At 45.4% G+C, this 15239-nt stretch overlaps 1 protein-coding gene across 4 annotated transcripts in view; it reads left to right on the top strand.

Annotated features, from left to right (window-relative positions):
* Positions 1–15239, top strand: part of MAST1 (microtubule associated serine/threonine kinase 1) — a 138439-nt gene that overhangs the window by 53950 nt on the left and 69250 nt on the right. The window lies entirely within an intron of this gene.

The raw sequence follows: 15239 nt of genomic DNA, 5'->3' as shown, positions 1-15239 counted from the left end.
TGGAGAAAATAATTATTTGATCCCATGCAAATTTTGTAAGTTTGCCCACTTAAAAATTATAGACCCTTCATTTCTTTGTCTCATAGGTGTATTTTAAATGATAGAGACAGAATATCAACCAAGAATCCAGAAAAAAACATGATAAAAATGTTATAGATTGAGTTGCAGTTCAGTGAGTAAAATAAGTGTTTGATCCCCAAGCAAAACATTGTTATGGAAATGATTAAGAGCTCCAATCGAGCCCAAGGTTATCTGCTGCTGTCTCTAATTTTGAAAGTGGTGATATGCATGCATATAAAAGTAAACACACTGAGACACGCTCAGTTTCGTTACTGTTACACTTCTAATTTATTCAAGGCGGTGTTAATGTTTTATACACACAAATACGTCATTGCTATGTCAGTCTAATAGGTACATCTCATTGGTTAAGAAGATAAAAGAAGATGGAGAATTTTCATAACGAGGTTTGGCTCTCTTTGGTTTTATCTCCAGTTCCGCGTTCTTTTGATGTGTGGGAGGTAGGGGGTACACGCCATCTTGAGAAAATATAGGAACAGAGCAAATCTGTATACTTATATAATGAGTAAGGAGAAAAATATGTATACACATAAGAAAATAGACATTTTCAGATTACTATTATTATTATTTACATCACATTCCTTCACAATCCCCCCTAAAATGACTATTTTCTCTTTTCTGTCCCTAATACTAAAGGTCCTACTTTTTGGCCTGGCCCTTCTCCTCAGCAACTCTTTTAGACTGTATATAGAATTGGGCAGTAACTGTTCACTTCACTCCTCGATACAGCTGGAGAGGTGCAGTCAGGCGCTATCTATCCCTATAATCCTATAGGATTGTGAGATTATGGACAGGGAGTGACTGTAGGGGAGTGAAGGGTTTGTCATCTTCCATCATAAGGAGGTCCTCTTCTTCTTGGTGGAGAAATGTAGGTGTGCTATTGTCTACAGCCTTGCTCATTAACTTTTTTACAAAAGGTAGAATACAGCATATAATCAGGGCTAAAAGATCCAGGATTATTAATACCGTTACCCGTATCTGGGCGAACACCTTCTGCCACCCACTCATCCAGCTAAAATATTGATCCCATGGGTCTGTGATACCTGAGTTCTTCTTCAACTCTAGTGACAGATCTTCTAATTTCTTTATAGCTAAAGTAACCTTACCATTTGGGCCAATATTATCAGGAATGTATGTACAACAGGTTCCCGTTTTTTCCTATGATTTTACAAAACACCTCCTTTCCCAGATAACACCATGTCTAAGGCCATCCGGTCCTGGAATGTCATGTAGGAAGTGGGGGCTAACTGATCAGAAATTCCCTGGAGGGCATCTTTAGAGTAATTTACAAATCTCTGTTGGTTATAATATGTATAGTGTCAGGTCACCTAGAGGCTGGGTGACAGATGCACACCGTTGGGATCAGGAGTGCACTGCAAGGTAGTGGACCCTACGGGTGACTGCTGCGGATTGTACCTTGGGAGGTTCAGGAAGCAGGTCTACTGGACCACTGACACAGATCCCACTGGGAGCTAGAGCATAGATTCCCCAGGGCGCGGAGTCTAAGAGCCAGCAGGTGTTCACCAGAGCCTCTAGTGGTGAGGATGGACTGCGCTGCAGTCTGGCTCCAGGTCGCGGCCCCCAGGGTCTCACAGCTCACGCTCACGGTAGACTACAGGAGAAGAGGAAGGAGGGAGCTGGCTGGAACATCAGGGTCACAGGCAAACAGGGATGGTCAGGAACAGGCCAAAGTCGGTAACAGGAATCAGATGTAGGAAACACAGCAAGTACACATAGAGGCTAAAACACAGTGGTTGATCAGCACTGCTGGCTTGCAGTGCACAGGTTAATATAGGGTTCCCTGATATGGCCTGGGGTGGGGCCATGCTTAGAGGGGAGTTTACAAAAGCAGTCAGGTGAGGGTCAGCTGGTCTCTAGAGATGAACACATGGAGACAGGTATGCTGATCGACAAACTCTATTGCATAACCATGACATGTAGTTAATTCAATCTACATTCTTGCTGACAGTTGTTATGGGGATCAAAGACTCAAAACCAGCTTTTACCTGATCCCTGGCTTTAAACTCATCAGGGACCCCCCTTGTAACCCCTATGACATGTATGTATACATGAGAATCAAAGCTTCCGGAGAGAGCTGCTCGCTTCCTCCTCTGACTGTGTGCTGGGTCAGTGCATGTATCAGGGGTATCTTTGGTTAGGATATGGGGGCTTTCTATTTTCATCTTTTTTGTCTAATGCACTCTGTGGTCGCCCAGTCTGGCCCTGTGTTCCAACCCACTGGCCCCCACAGAAACCACAACTCTGTCCCCAGTAACTGTCTGTGTGGCATACATATATGTCCTTACCGTCAGGGATATCACTGTACCAATGGCATCACCATGAAGGGTCAAACGGACAAGGTACTATGTCACAGTAATCTAAGGTAAAGGTGGTCACATGTGTACCTGAAGAGTTACACCAAAACGTAATTATGTTATCATTTTTGTGATGGCCACCTCCTGGGCCCCTCCCCCCTAGATCAAACAGAAAAAGGATATGCAGCACCCGAAAACACGCTCTCCTGCAGTGATAAGCGTGCATTCAGGTGTTCTTCCTGGCCAACTTGACTGAGGTGGCTGTGGTCAGCAAAACTTGGAATGGACCATCATAACTTGGCTCAAGGATCTCCAGACAGTAGTTGGTGTGTTCCTGTATCTAATTCAGGATCTGGAATGGAAGAAAACACCTGGACATGCATTCAGGTTAATTCTCGTGATAATGTGGTTACATAATTAGTCAACACATCAGACTGTAACTGTTGTGGAAAGCAACAACCAAGTCTGGGAGCTGAACCAAACAAAATTTCATAAGGGGATAGGGCATGTTTCCCCTGGGGGTGTGTCTGACACTGAACAGGGCAATGGGCTAACTGTCTGGCCAACTCAAGTTAGTTAGTCTCTTGGGCCATCTTTAACATCCTGTTTTTAGTGTCCCATTCATCCTTTCTACCTTCCCGCTACTTTGAGGGTGGTATGGGATGTGTAGTGCCAACTGAACCCCCAGTGCTGCCCAAATCTCTTTTGTAAGGGTTGTTGTTAGGGCTGGTCCCTGATCTCTCAATATTACCTCTGGGACCCCAAATCTACATACTATCTCACTCAGTAATTTCTTAGCTGTGGTCCTGGCAGTCATGACCACTTCCACTAGGGCGTATTCGAATCTGCCACTTCTTGGCACTTGAGAATGATCAATTTGCATCCTCTGGAATGGGGTATAGGGGTTTTGCCAGGTGCTTCTTCTGTGCTTCTTCTGTGCAGCCTGGGTTACATTTAGTGCAGATAATGTATGATCTGCAGAAGCTGTCGGTCAGTGGAGTAACTCTTGGTGCAACACTTGTTGATAAGAGAGTTCGTAAAAGTCTTTGTCAAGTGGGCAGCTCCATGTGCCCATTGCACCACGGTTGGGTACATACTCCTGGGTAGACAAGGCTTCTTGTTGCACTCGAATAGTCCATTTCTGAGAGTTGTTCCTCTCCGTTTCCAGCTTTCCTTCTTATCCGGACTTGCTGTTTCCTGTAGTTCTTTTAGATAAACTCTGTCCACTGGGAAAGTCTGTAAGGTAAGCACGGGGTGGCCTTCTTCTACCACCCTGCTGTCCACTTCCCGTGGACCACCAGCTGTCTTTTTGGCAGCTGAATTGGCTAGATGATTGCCTTAAGCTTCCTTTGAGTTCAGTTTGTCGTGTGCTTTTACTCATAATAGTCACTTGGGTTGTGAGAAGCAAGTCATCAATCAAGTTTTTACAGGTGTTCCTGCAGCCATCAGGAATCCTCTGTCTTAGATAACACCATAATCATGGGCAATGCTGAAAGCATATCTTGAGTCCATATGAATGTTGGCTCTTTTTCCCTCTGCCCATTTACGTGCTGTAGTAAGTGCTTACAGCTCTGCATCCTGTGTAGACATCACCGGTGGTAAGGCTTCAGCTTGTAGAACAGTGTTTTCAGTGGTGACCGCGTGTCCTGTGCGGTCACGGGGGTAACAAGTCAAGACTCTACTCCTCCTCCTCCTTTCCCCCCTCGAGAAGTGGAAGAAGGGTGGTAGGGTTCAGTGTTTGACAACTTAATAGAGTAATGCTGTCCAGTAGGAGGGAACACAGGAGTCTCAAGTGTCTGGTAGTGGACAAGTGTTTCGGCTGGATCTTGGTTGAATATGGCAACAACGTCATGGGGAACAAGCAGAACGAGGCAGTGTCCGAGGACCAAGTTCAAAGTTTTGTCAAGCAAGTCTTGTGTAGCAAATCCAGCTCGCAGACACAATAGGCCTCCTCTTGCTACCGCATCCAGCCGACAGGAATAATATCCTATGGGGCGTAGGCTGATGCCGTGTGATTGGGTGAGTACACCTGCAGCATGTCCCAGACGTTCGGATACAAAGAGCTTGAGCGTTTTGTCGTAGGCTGGGAGCCCTAGCGCCGGGGGTGGCGCACTCAAGGGTTTCAAACTTTAGATATTTCTTCAGGAGACATCTGGAAGGGTCTGATTGCAGAGCATCAGTAGGAAGGCTTCTGGAATCCATGCTCTGCACTAGGAAATTAGTCCAAGGAAAATGACAGGTGTTGAGCACCACTGCAATTTGGGCTTTGAGGCTCTGCAGCCCTGGTTGGCAAGATAGCACAACAGGCTTTCTGAGGTGACTTCAACAGGGGGTAAGTCCGCTGCACAAAGGAGAAGGTTATCAACATGTTGGAAGAGAATCACTTCCGGGTGTTCCTCTTGTCATATGTTAAGGATGATAGCCATAGCTTTTGCAAACTGGCTTGGAAAGTTCTGTGCCCCTTGTGGCACAACTGTTTAGGTATGTTGCCGTTTCTTTCCGTGGATGAATGCGAAAAGGTACCAGCAGAAGGGGTGAGGGTGGACACTGAAGAAAACGTTTGTAAGGTCCACCTCTGTGAGGTATTTTGCAGTCAAAGGCATCCACAGTAGGTACCTGGTTCTCTTTTTAGGATTCTCTTCTTGGGGTTATTGTGGTTTCCGGGGCAATGAAGCGCCCTCTTTTAGCTTGACTGAAACTGGTGGCACCTTTAAGTTACCGTTGTCTCCCGGTCCTGTGGACCATAGGCACGCAGGGATTCTGTCAAGTACTTCCTGCAGTATTGAACTTGAAGTTTTTTTCTTCATTAAGTGTCATCAGGAGAGGCAGAGAACACAAAGCAGATGAGTCTTCTAAAGATAGGGGAGTATGTAACTTCACCCCCCTTCAGGCGTGTCCTGATTGAGGCCTCTAGTCTGGACAACACATCAGCTCCTAGTAGATTCAAGGGACATGTAGAGGACACCACAAATCTGGCAAGCAAATCAGGAAGTGGAAAGGAAAGAATTATTAGGCAGGTTCACCGCTCTCAACACACTTTTGGCTGCACCCCTGTCAATGAGGAAAGTGGTAGGTTTTTCGTCTGGGACATCTTGGGGCTCTGCATTCTTTCCTTATGTGACCCCGTTTCCCACAGTTGTAACAGGTGATCCTTACCCTGGTATTGGGCAGTGGTGGTGGACGAGTGTAGGCGGGATCTTCATCATGGGTTACCATGAGGGGCGTTGGTTTTTTACCTTTTTGATTTTCTATACCTCTGGCCACCAACAATAAATCAGACATTTTCATTGAATAGTATTCAGGGCGGGCCACCATCAGGCCTTTTCTGATATCCTCTCTGAGCCCTGAAACAAAAGCAGTTGATAACATGTGTGTGTGTGCCTTTATGAGTCTAGCATGATACTTCTTCACAGACTCCCCTTTATCTTGGGTAATATCTTGGATTGTGGTCTTCTGATCCGTCAACTTCTCCTTTGCCCAGTCGTGGAGTTGTGCACAGAACTCCACGCCTGAGGTGTAGGAAGTGGCACTTATCAGACTGGCCAAAAGACATATCCTGCTTTGATTTGGCATAGGCTGATCAAGTCTCTCCAGGCAGCTGAGTAAGTTTCTTGTATCTGCACTATCCTGTGGTAGAAGGGAATTGGCTGCTTCTCTGGGTCAGGCAGACTTGTCACTAAGGCCGCTGCTTGTGATAGAGTAAAAGCGACATACATCACTGGTGCCCCTTCTGGTAACCGAGACTGTTGTTGGGGCAGGGTCTGGCAAGAAGCACTGTTCTTTACGGTTGCCAGCATGTGTTTGAGATCCTCTCGGAACTGAGAGTCTGGAGCCGGATTGGGGGTTAAATCAGTGGGTGGCCTTGCTGCCTGCTGTCGGGCTTCCCACTCAGATGCTTCTTCATCATTAACATATCCGGCCTGAGAATGTGATGCTCCCGTATTGGGGAAGACAGGTGTGTGGTATGAACCATCTTGGTTTAAAACAGGGAGGGCTGGGTACAGGCTGTTTAAGCTTACTGGGTGTACCAAGATGGCCGCCGGCAGGAAGTGCACTGGACTGGGTAGAAAGTGAAGGCATGGGTGCACTAAGATGGCCGCCGGGCTGAGTTGTCACAGTGGGTTGTGCTTGGGTGGTGAGAAAGGAGTGGTTGTTAGACGGAGGGCAGTACTGTCCCTCCCCTCCTTTGTTTTAAGTTCCAACATATCATCAGCTCTGTGATAAACATACATAATACAATCGCCATCTTTCTTAACTTCCTTTATCCAATTTTCTTTATCACACAGGATTTTTCTCCCTGTTTCTTCTGCAACATAACTTTCGTCACTTCTTTCAACTTTGTTAACTATTTCAACATCTGCTTCTCTCCTTCTTTGCAATATCACTTTCTTTTCCTTTTTTTAAAAGAGAAAAATCACTTTCTTTTCCTTTTTTAAAAGAGAAAAATCACTTTCTTTTTTCTCTCGTACAACCAAGGGGTTAATATTTTTCTCAGCGTTCTTATCAGCAAATTCCTTCGGTGGGAGCTCATAAGACTAATGTATGGTTAATCTCAGAACAAGAACAAACACATTAGGGGTAGTGAGGAGCAACGGCCCGCGACCCAACAGATCTCCCGGGCAGCCCCCCTCCGACTTTAACCAGTCCCCACCCCCTCTCGTGTATATAGCAAACAATAAACCACAAATACAATCACGACAGGACATTACACCTGCCACTCTTCGAACCGTAAAGCCTCAGCAGGCTAAGATAACCGCAAGGGCAGACCACCCTGCAAAAAATAAACCCGTTTATAGACGTTTTTTCTACAGCTCTACACCAAGAGGCCGACAACTCTTCTTGGGGTGAGACTCCTGTAACACTTTCAGACTGCAAAGCCAGCAGCTGAGATAACCCTCAAAGGTTCCTCGAACCCAGAGTACGCCCGTCTATAAACGACTGCCACATGGAAACTATCTCATGCCAGAGGCCGACAGCTCGTCTGGAGATGAGAACACACATTCACTCATGTAGCACTTTTAGACTGCTGAGTTTCGTAGCCCAAAGAATGGCAGACAGTGAACAAATACAGCCAGCAGAAACCCATTGACAGGTTCGTTAAACAACCTCAGGCGAGGAAATACCTGCCTCTAAGACAGTCTCAGCATACCGACAGAATCCAGCCGTCAACCGAAAGATAAGAGAGTCGTACAGTGGTAAGAATATAAATCAACTCACCGGTACTGTTAGGGCTGCGCAAACCCCACTCTCATTAATCAGTTAACGCCCGAATGCTTGTCGCGGTATAACTTCGACTGTAGCCTGAGGTCCCGGGTTTCGGCACCATCTGTTATGGAAATGATTAAGAGCTCCAATCGAGCCCAAGGTTATCTGCTGCTGTCTCTAATTTTGAAAGTGGTGATATGCATGCATATAAAAGTAAACACACTGAGACACGCTCAGTTTCGTTACTGTTACACTTCTAATTTATTCAAGGCGGTGTTAATGTTTTATACACACAAATACGTCATTGCTATGTCAGTCTAATAGGTACATCTCATTGGTTAAGAAGATAAAAGAAGATGGAGAATTTTCATAACGAGGTTTGGCTCTCTTTGGTTTTATCTCCAGTTCCGCGTTCTTTTGATGTGTGGGAGGTAGGGGGTACACGCCATCTTGAGAAAATATAGGAACAGAGCAAATCTGTATACTTATATAATGAGTAAGGAGAAAAATATGTATACACATAAGAAAATAGACATTTTCAGATTACTATTATTATTATTTACATCACATTCCTTCACAACATGACTTAGTACTTGGTGGAGAAACCCTTGACTGCTGAGGTGCAATGAGCCCAGGTCCCATTACTATAGCATCTCCGTAGCCAACTTTTATTCCTTACCCCTTCCTCCCATAAAAATAAAAACACTTACAACCATTACTGTTGGAAAGGGCAAGGCCACAGCTTTTATTAACTCAAACACATAGCATCTGAATATTTTCAACAGTGCGGGTCACAGTTGTACTGTGAGCACACAATTCCAAAGGGGGGGAGGGAGATGAAGGAGGGGCCTGTCCTTACCATAAGTGCTGGACAGGCCGTCTACCTCCCAATTACCATCAAGGGCATAACCTATTACAGCCATTTATGCTGGCAAGGTCACAAAAACCGCAGCAAGCTGTGACATACCAACAAAAAAATAGGGCGGGAGGGTGGGCAGCTCTTCCAACTCCGCTTCCAGAAAGACCCAGAATCCCCTGGGGCACCACTCTACCGAGCTCAGGCCCAACCCGTCCCCCCCTAACAACCAATCCCCAGTGACCCTTTAGTCACCTTGATCCGCCCTGGCCATGCCCCCATCAGTCAGGGCTCTCTTTCCCCAAAGGGCTCAAGAGGCCTTCATGTTGGCAAGCACAGAAATCAGACATTTCTTGTAGTTGGTTACCAGGTTTGCACACATCTCAGGAGGGATTTTGGTCCACTCTGCTTTTCAGATCTTCTCTAAATTCTGACGGTTTCTTGGCTGTTGCTTGGCAACTCAAAGTTTCAGCTCCCTCCATAGATTTCCTATAGGATTAAGGTTTAGAGACTGGTTAGGCCACTCCATGACCTTAATGTGCTTCTTCTTGAGCCACTCCTTTGTTGCCTTGGTGGTATGTTTTGGGTCATTGTAATGCTGGAAGACTCATCCATGACCCATCTTTATCTGTTCTGGCTGAGGGAAGAAGGTTCTCATCCAAGATTTTACAGAAACTGCCCCAAAGCATAATGTTACTTAGGGTCATAGTCAGCATTTTTCTTCCTCCAAACACGGTTCATCGAGTTAATCTCAAATGCTCAATTTTGGTCTCATCTGACTACAGTACTTTCTCCCAATCCTTCTCTGAATCATTTACATGTTCATTGGTAAACTTCAGACGGGCCTGTACATGTGCCTTCTTGAGAAAGGGGGACCTTGTTGGCGCTGCAGGATTTCAGTCCATGGTGGCGTATTGTGTTACCAATGGTTTGTTTGGTGACTGTGGTCCCAATTGCCTTGAGATCATTCACAAGCTCCTCCTGTGTAGTTCTGGGCTGATCCCTTACTTTTCTCATGATCATCTTTACCCTATGAGGCAAAATCTTGCATGGAGCTCCAGACTGAGGGTGATTAATGGTTATGTTGTAGTTATTCCACTTGCGAATAATCACTCCAACAGTTGTCTCCTTCTCAACAAGCTTCTCGCTGATGGTCTTGTAGCCCATTCCAGCCTTGTGCAGGTCTACAATCTTGTCCCTGATGTCCTTTGGCAGCTCTTTGGCATTGCCCATGATGGTGAGGTTTGAATGGAAGAAAGATTCTGTGGACAGGTGTCTTTTATACACATAACAAGTTACTGTGAGGAGCACCTTCTTAAATTGACAGGACTAATATGTGTACCACATGAGCATATATTGTAGCCAGGCTGTGGGAACCAGAATTATCATTTGTTGGTAGGGGATCAAATACTTATTTTACTCACTGAACTGCAACTCAATTTATAACATTTGAATAATGTGTTTTTTCTGGATTTTCGGTTGATATTCTATCTCTATCATTTAAAATACACCATGATAAAAATTATAGACTCTTCATTTCTTTTTAAGTCTGCAGGGGATGAAATAATTATTTTATTTTTCTTTGCATTGATAACAACGATAGTGAATATATGATCTAATATCCTCTATTCTGAACTTCATTTCACAGTATACCTTGTATGTGATAAAAGAGCAGCATTATATATGTATCTAAACTCAAAAACAAAAGTGTAATATATAGTATGTCAGCGTATCAGTCCACCATAGGGTTGCCACCTCATCCCTTTAATACCGAACACATATTAATTACACAGGTGGCTGATTAAGGTGGTAATTAAACTTACTTGGTGCCTTATCTACATTATATTAGCATCATAACCTGTGTAATTCATATGTGTTTGGGTTTAAAGGGATGGGATGGCAACTCTAGTCCAGCAGTCCATAGGTGGTATCTGTGTTACTTTTCGTTTTTTCTGGATTCATTATTTTTCACCTGGTGATTCTTCCAGTAACACCCTTCTTGTCCTAGGGTGACAACACTCACTCACTGTGCTGTATATATGGAGGAGCAGCATTGTCACCATGGGGTTGATTTACTAAGACTGAAGAGTGCAAAATATGGTGCAGCTCTGCCTAGAAACCAATCAGCTTCCAGGTTTTATTGTCAAAGCTTAACTGAACAAGCTGAAGTTAGAAGCTAATTGTCTTCCATCCACAGCTGCACCAGATTTAGCATTCTTCAGTTTTAGTAAATCAATATGACTGGAAATGTGTAAGGACTATAGAACAACTCCCCTCTCCTCATCTTCGTAATATAAAGTGGTGTTCTGTAGTTTAAAAAAATGAGCATGTCATGGCTGGATAATATTGTATGAGATAACACTGCAGAGTGCACAGGACAGCAATAGATTTTTGGCAGGTATTTTTTGGACTCATTTAACAGATACAACAAAATGCTTCCAATGGTATACCTAATAGACAAAATGGAGAAAATAAAAGAAGCTCATTGTTAGGGTTTACATATACTTTTAATACTCAACTATGGGAGGAGATTTCTTCTTTGGGTTCCATCTGGTGCCAGCGATAGGTACTGTATTTATCGGCGTATAACACACACTTTTTTCCCCTTAAAATAGGAGTAAAATCGTGTGTGCGTGTTATACACCGATATAGGCTGCCACTGAGAGGAAGGAGGGGACGAGCGCTGCCGTAATAGAGCCGGATCTCCTGTGTACTCGGCTCGGCTCGCAGTCACGCTCAGTCCCGCCTACTGGATGGCTCCTAGCATGGACATCCCGGAATTGGACCAGCGTTATGTCCATCATAGATATCTGGGCCAAGGGGCAGGACTGGGCGTGACGCCGAGCCGAGTACACAGGAGATCCGGCTCTATTTCGGCAGCACTCGTCCCCACCTATGCCTCGATGGCAGCATATATAACAGCAAGGCTGCAGATGGACACTGAGCAATGCTGCAGGTGGGCACTGATTAGACTGGAGGTGGGCACTGATTAGGCTGCAGATGGGCACTGATTAGACTGCAGGTGGGCACTGATTAGACTACAGATGGGCACTGATTAGGCTCCAGGTGGGCACTGATTAGGCTGCAGGTGGGCACAGATCAGGCTGCAGATGGGCACAGATCAGGCTGCAGATGGACACAGATCAGGCTGCAGATTGGCACAGATCAGGCTACAGATGGACACAGATCAGGCTACACTGAAGCTGCAGATGGGCACAGATCAGGCTGCAGATGGACACAGATCAGGCTGCAGATTGGCACAGATCAGGCTGCAGGTGGGCACAGATCAGGCTGCAGGTAGGCACAGATCAGGCTGCAGATGGGCACAGATCAGGCTGCAGATTAGTACAGATCAGGCTGCAGATGGACACAGATCAGGCTGCAGGTGGGCACAGATCGGGCTGCAGATAGACACAGATCGGGCTGCAGATGGGCACAGATCAGGCTGCAGATGGGCACAGATCAGGCTGCAGATGGGCACAGATCAGGCTGCAGATGAACACAGATCAGGCTGCAGGTGGGCACAGATCGGGCTGCAGATAGACACAGATCGGGCTGCAGATGGGCACAGATCAGGCTGCAGATGGGCACAGATCAGGCTGCAGATGGGCACAGATCAGGCTGCAGATTGGCACAGATCAGGCAACAGATGGACACAGATCAGGCTACACTGAAGCTGCAGATGGGCACTAATCAGGCTGCATTGATGCTCACTGACCATTATTTTGCTTCAAAGTAGTTTATTTTTTTTTAAATTGGGGTGCGTGTTACAAGCTGATAAATACAGTATTTTACTGTAAAGACATTGGCCATGTGATCTTAGCCAAAGAAGCTTAGAGATCGATAACCAGTCAGCAGCTCTATCCAAGCACAGATTCTGCCCCCTAAGCTGACATAATATGACCAGTGTCTCGGCATCTGGTCACTTGATGGGTACCAGAAGAGTGCCAGAAGTGCATGAAGAATGGTATGATTTAATTGGTATTGCAGAATTTTGGCTTGATTCTTTACATGAATGGGCTGCTAATTTTCCTGGCTATGCTTATTTTCGGAGGGACCAGGTTAACAGAAAAGGTGGTGGTTTTTATTGTCATGCTCGATTATAAAAGTGAGTTAAAAAATGATTTTGTGATGCAGAGTGTAATAGTGCTGAGGTATTATGGGAGGAGATACAGCTGGATGTGAAAATACAGTTGTTTTATTTTTTTTTTTACAATAAGTCTGCATTTGGTATAATACAGAAATAATACTTTTGCTGCACCACTCATCTTCTCTTGGGTGCTGTCCCCTCTGCTCTGGACAGAATGATACCTAGCATCATACAACACTCTTCCTATGGGTCCAAGCCATCTCCTGGTGGTGCTTAATCATGTTAGCCAGTGATCAAAGCAGCATGCTGCAGAGAACAGTGCTGAAGCTATGCTCCAACCTGGAGCATAGCTTCAACTATTGATGTATGTTACAGGTCCCCAAGTAATAGCAAGCCCCCTACTCAGAATTCCAGGCTAAACCTAACTAGTCTTAATAATGCTCTTTCCCCCTTTCTAACACCTATGCTTACTAATGTGTGTAAGAAAGATGTATATATATATGCCAATTTTCAGCCGGCTCTAGTCCAGTCATGTCATTTCCCCTGTGACAGCGGCGGCTGCAGGAGAGAACACTGGGAACTCCGGGAGCGGTGTCCTCACCCATAGGCTTCCATGTCCCATCCATTGAGGGGAGCACTTCTCCCCTGCAGCTGTGGCTGACTGACACAGGGGAGCCAGATCACATGACCGGAACAGAGCAGGCTTAAAATAGGTAAGTATATACATCTTTCTTACACGTAGAAGTTAGCATAAGTTTTAGAGGTGGAGAAGACATTTTTTAGGATTAGTTAAGTTTAGCCTGGAATTCTACTTTAACTGCCCTGAAACTGACTATGACAAGGGTACTACTGGAACAGTAAAAGGGAAATTTAAAAAAACAAATGATAAGGCAATTTTATGGGATTGTGACCCAAAAAGACAAAATTTAGGTGCCGCTCAGGTAGAGAGGTAAAGTCCAACTAGACCGTTGTGAGTGCAGGCAGGGACAGGGAGCTCGTCCCAGCTCCAAGCTGCAACACTGTCAAATGGAAAGATCCATAAGCCTCACATCATGAAGCAGATCCATGCGCATGAAGTGAGATGAATGGCAGCCTCAGCCCAGACTACAGCCAGGCCACACCCTCAACGCGTTTCGCTCTGCCCCTGGGAGCTTAATCATGGGGAACCCATGATCCCCATGATTAAGCTCCAAAGGGTGGAGAAAAACGCATTGGGGGTGTGGCTTGGCTGTAGGCTGCCATTCATCTCCATTCATCATGCACATGGGTCTGCTTCATGATTTGCGGCTTATGGATCTTTTGACAATTTATGGGATTCTTGTGAAAAGTTTCAGCTAGAAATGATGCTCTTCTTGAAAAGTGTCAAACATTGCAGAGATTAATACAAATGTTCATATAGAGCAGTGATGGTGAACCTTGTCATCCCAGATATTTTGGAACTACACTGCAGAGAGCATGAGCATCATGGGAAGTGTAGTTCCAAAACATTTGGGATGCCAAGGTTCGTCATCATTAATATAAGGCAAAGTCTAGGTAGCACCAACCATAACATTTAATTCACTCTAAGCTGTAAACAACGAACATACTGTATAACAGAAAGACAACAACACTCATTTAAAAGGCACAGAACAAAAATAGTTGTGTTTAAAATTGATTCCATGTCAATACATTGCAACATTTGTTCCCCTGGGCAATACATTGCAAAGGCTAAAAACGAAACCTATTTGGCTTTTGACTAGTGTTAAAAAGGCCATAAACAATTAGAAAAGAGTAACAACAGTAACAAAAATAAAACTCAAAGACCACTTTTTTTAAAACAGGGGTAGGCAACCCCCGGCACTGGTGCCGCAAGCGGCTCACAAAGCCTCTTTTGCCGGCACTTGACTCCCTCCCCATCAGCAGAGCAGCGCAGGGAAGTGTCAGTGAGACACTAATGCATTCCAATTTCTGCGGTGAGGGGAAGGCACTGTGCTCCCACACATTGTAAAAGATGGGAAACATTGTTTGGTTCTCTAACTTTGCTGTAGCTGCGATCGTCAGCTTTTGTGATGGAGGAAGAGACTGGGTGCAGACAGTTCTGCTGGGGGGGCGGGGCAGTTTGTGGAATTACTGTTGAGCTTCTGGGAACTTTGTTGAAATTATTCCTGAAGCTTTGCGTCACTTACTACTGAACCCCGCCACTCTGTTTCCCTCTAAGCCACAGCCAGTATTCAGCGCAGTGAAAATCACACCCAACTTTTCCTGTGGCGCAGAGCGCCGCACTTTTTCTCCACTGCGGGGGCCCAACTTATGATCCTGCACACAGGCCCACTGCTTTCAGAAACTGCCCCTGACCTGAGCTCATCATTGCGCATCCATTCCAGATGCTTTTATGTGACATCACATACATCCCATATATCACATACATCACATATCACATACAAGCACGTGGGCTGGATGCGAGAGGTGGATCAGCAGGATGAGTGTGCCAGGACAGGTAGATGTGTCTCATCTCTACTTCCTTTCACCACTCTGCATATCATGTATATCATAGATGAGTTCAACCTTGGGCCAGATGAGCAGGGGGGTTCAGCATTGGGCCAGATGAGCAGGGGGGTTCAGCATTGGGCCAGATGAGCAGGGGAAACAGAGGTGGGGCAGATGTGCAAGGTGTTACAGTGGTGGGGCAGATGTGCAGGGGGTACAGTGGTTGGAC

Source organism: Aquarana catesbeiana, linkage group LG03 (genome assembly GCF_042186555.1).
Source record: "Aquarana catesbeiana isolate 2022-GZ linkage group LG03, ASM4218655v1, whole genome shotgun sequence".
Classification (NCBI taxonomy): domain Eukaryota; kingdom Metazoa; phylum Chordata; class Amphibia; order Anura; family Ranidae; genus Aquarana; species Aquarana catesbeiana.
This window is presented reverse-complemented; position numbering and strand designations above follow the sequence as displayed.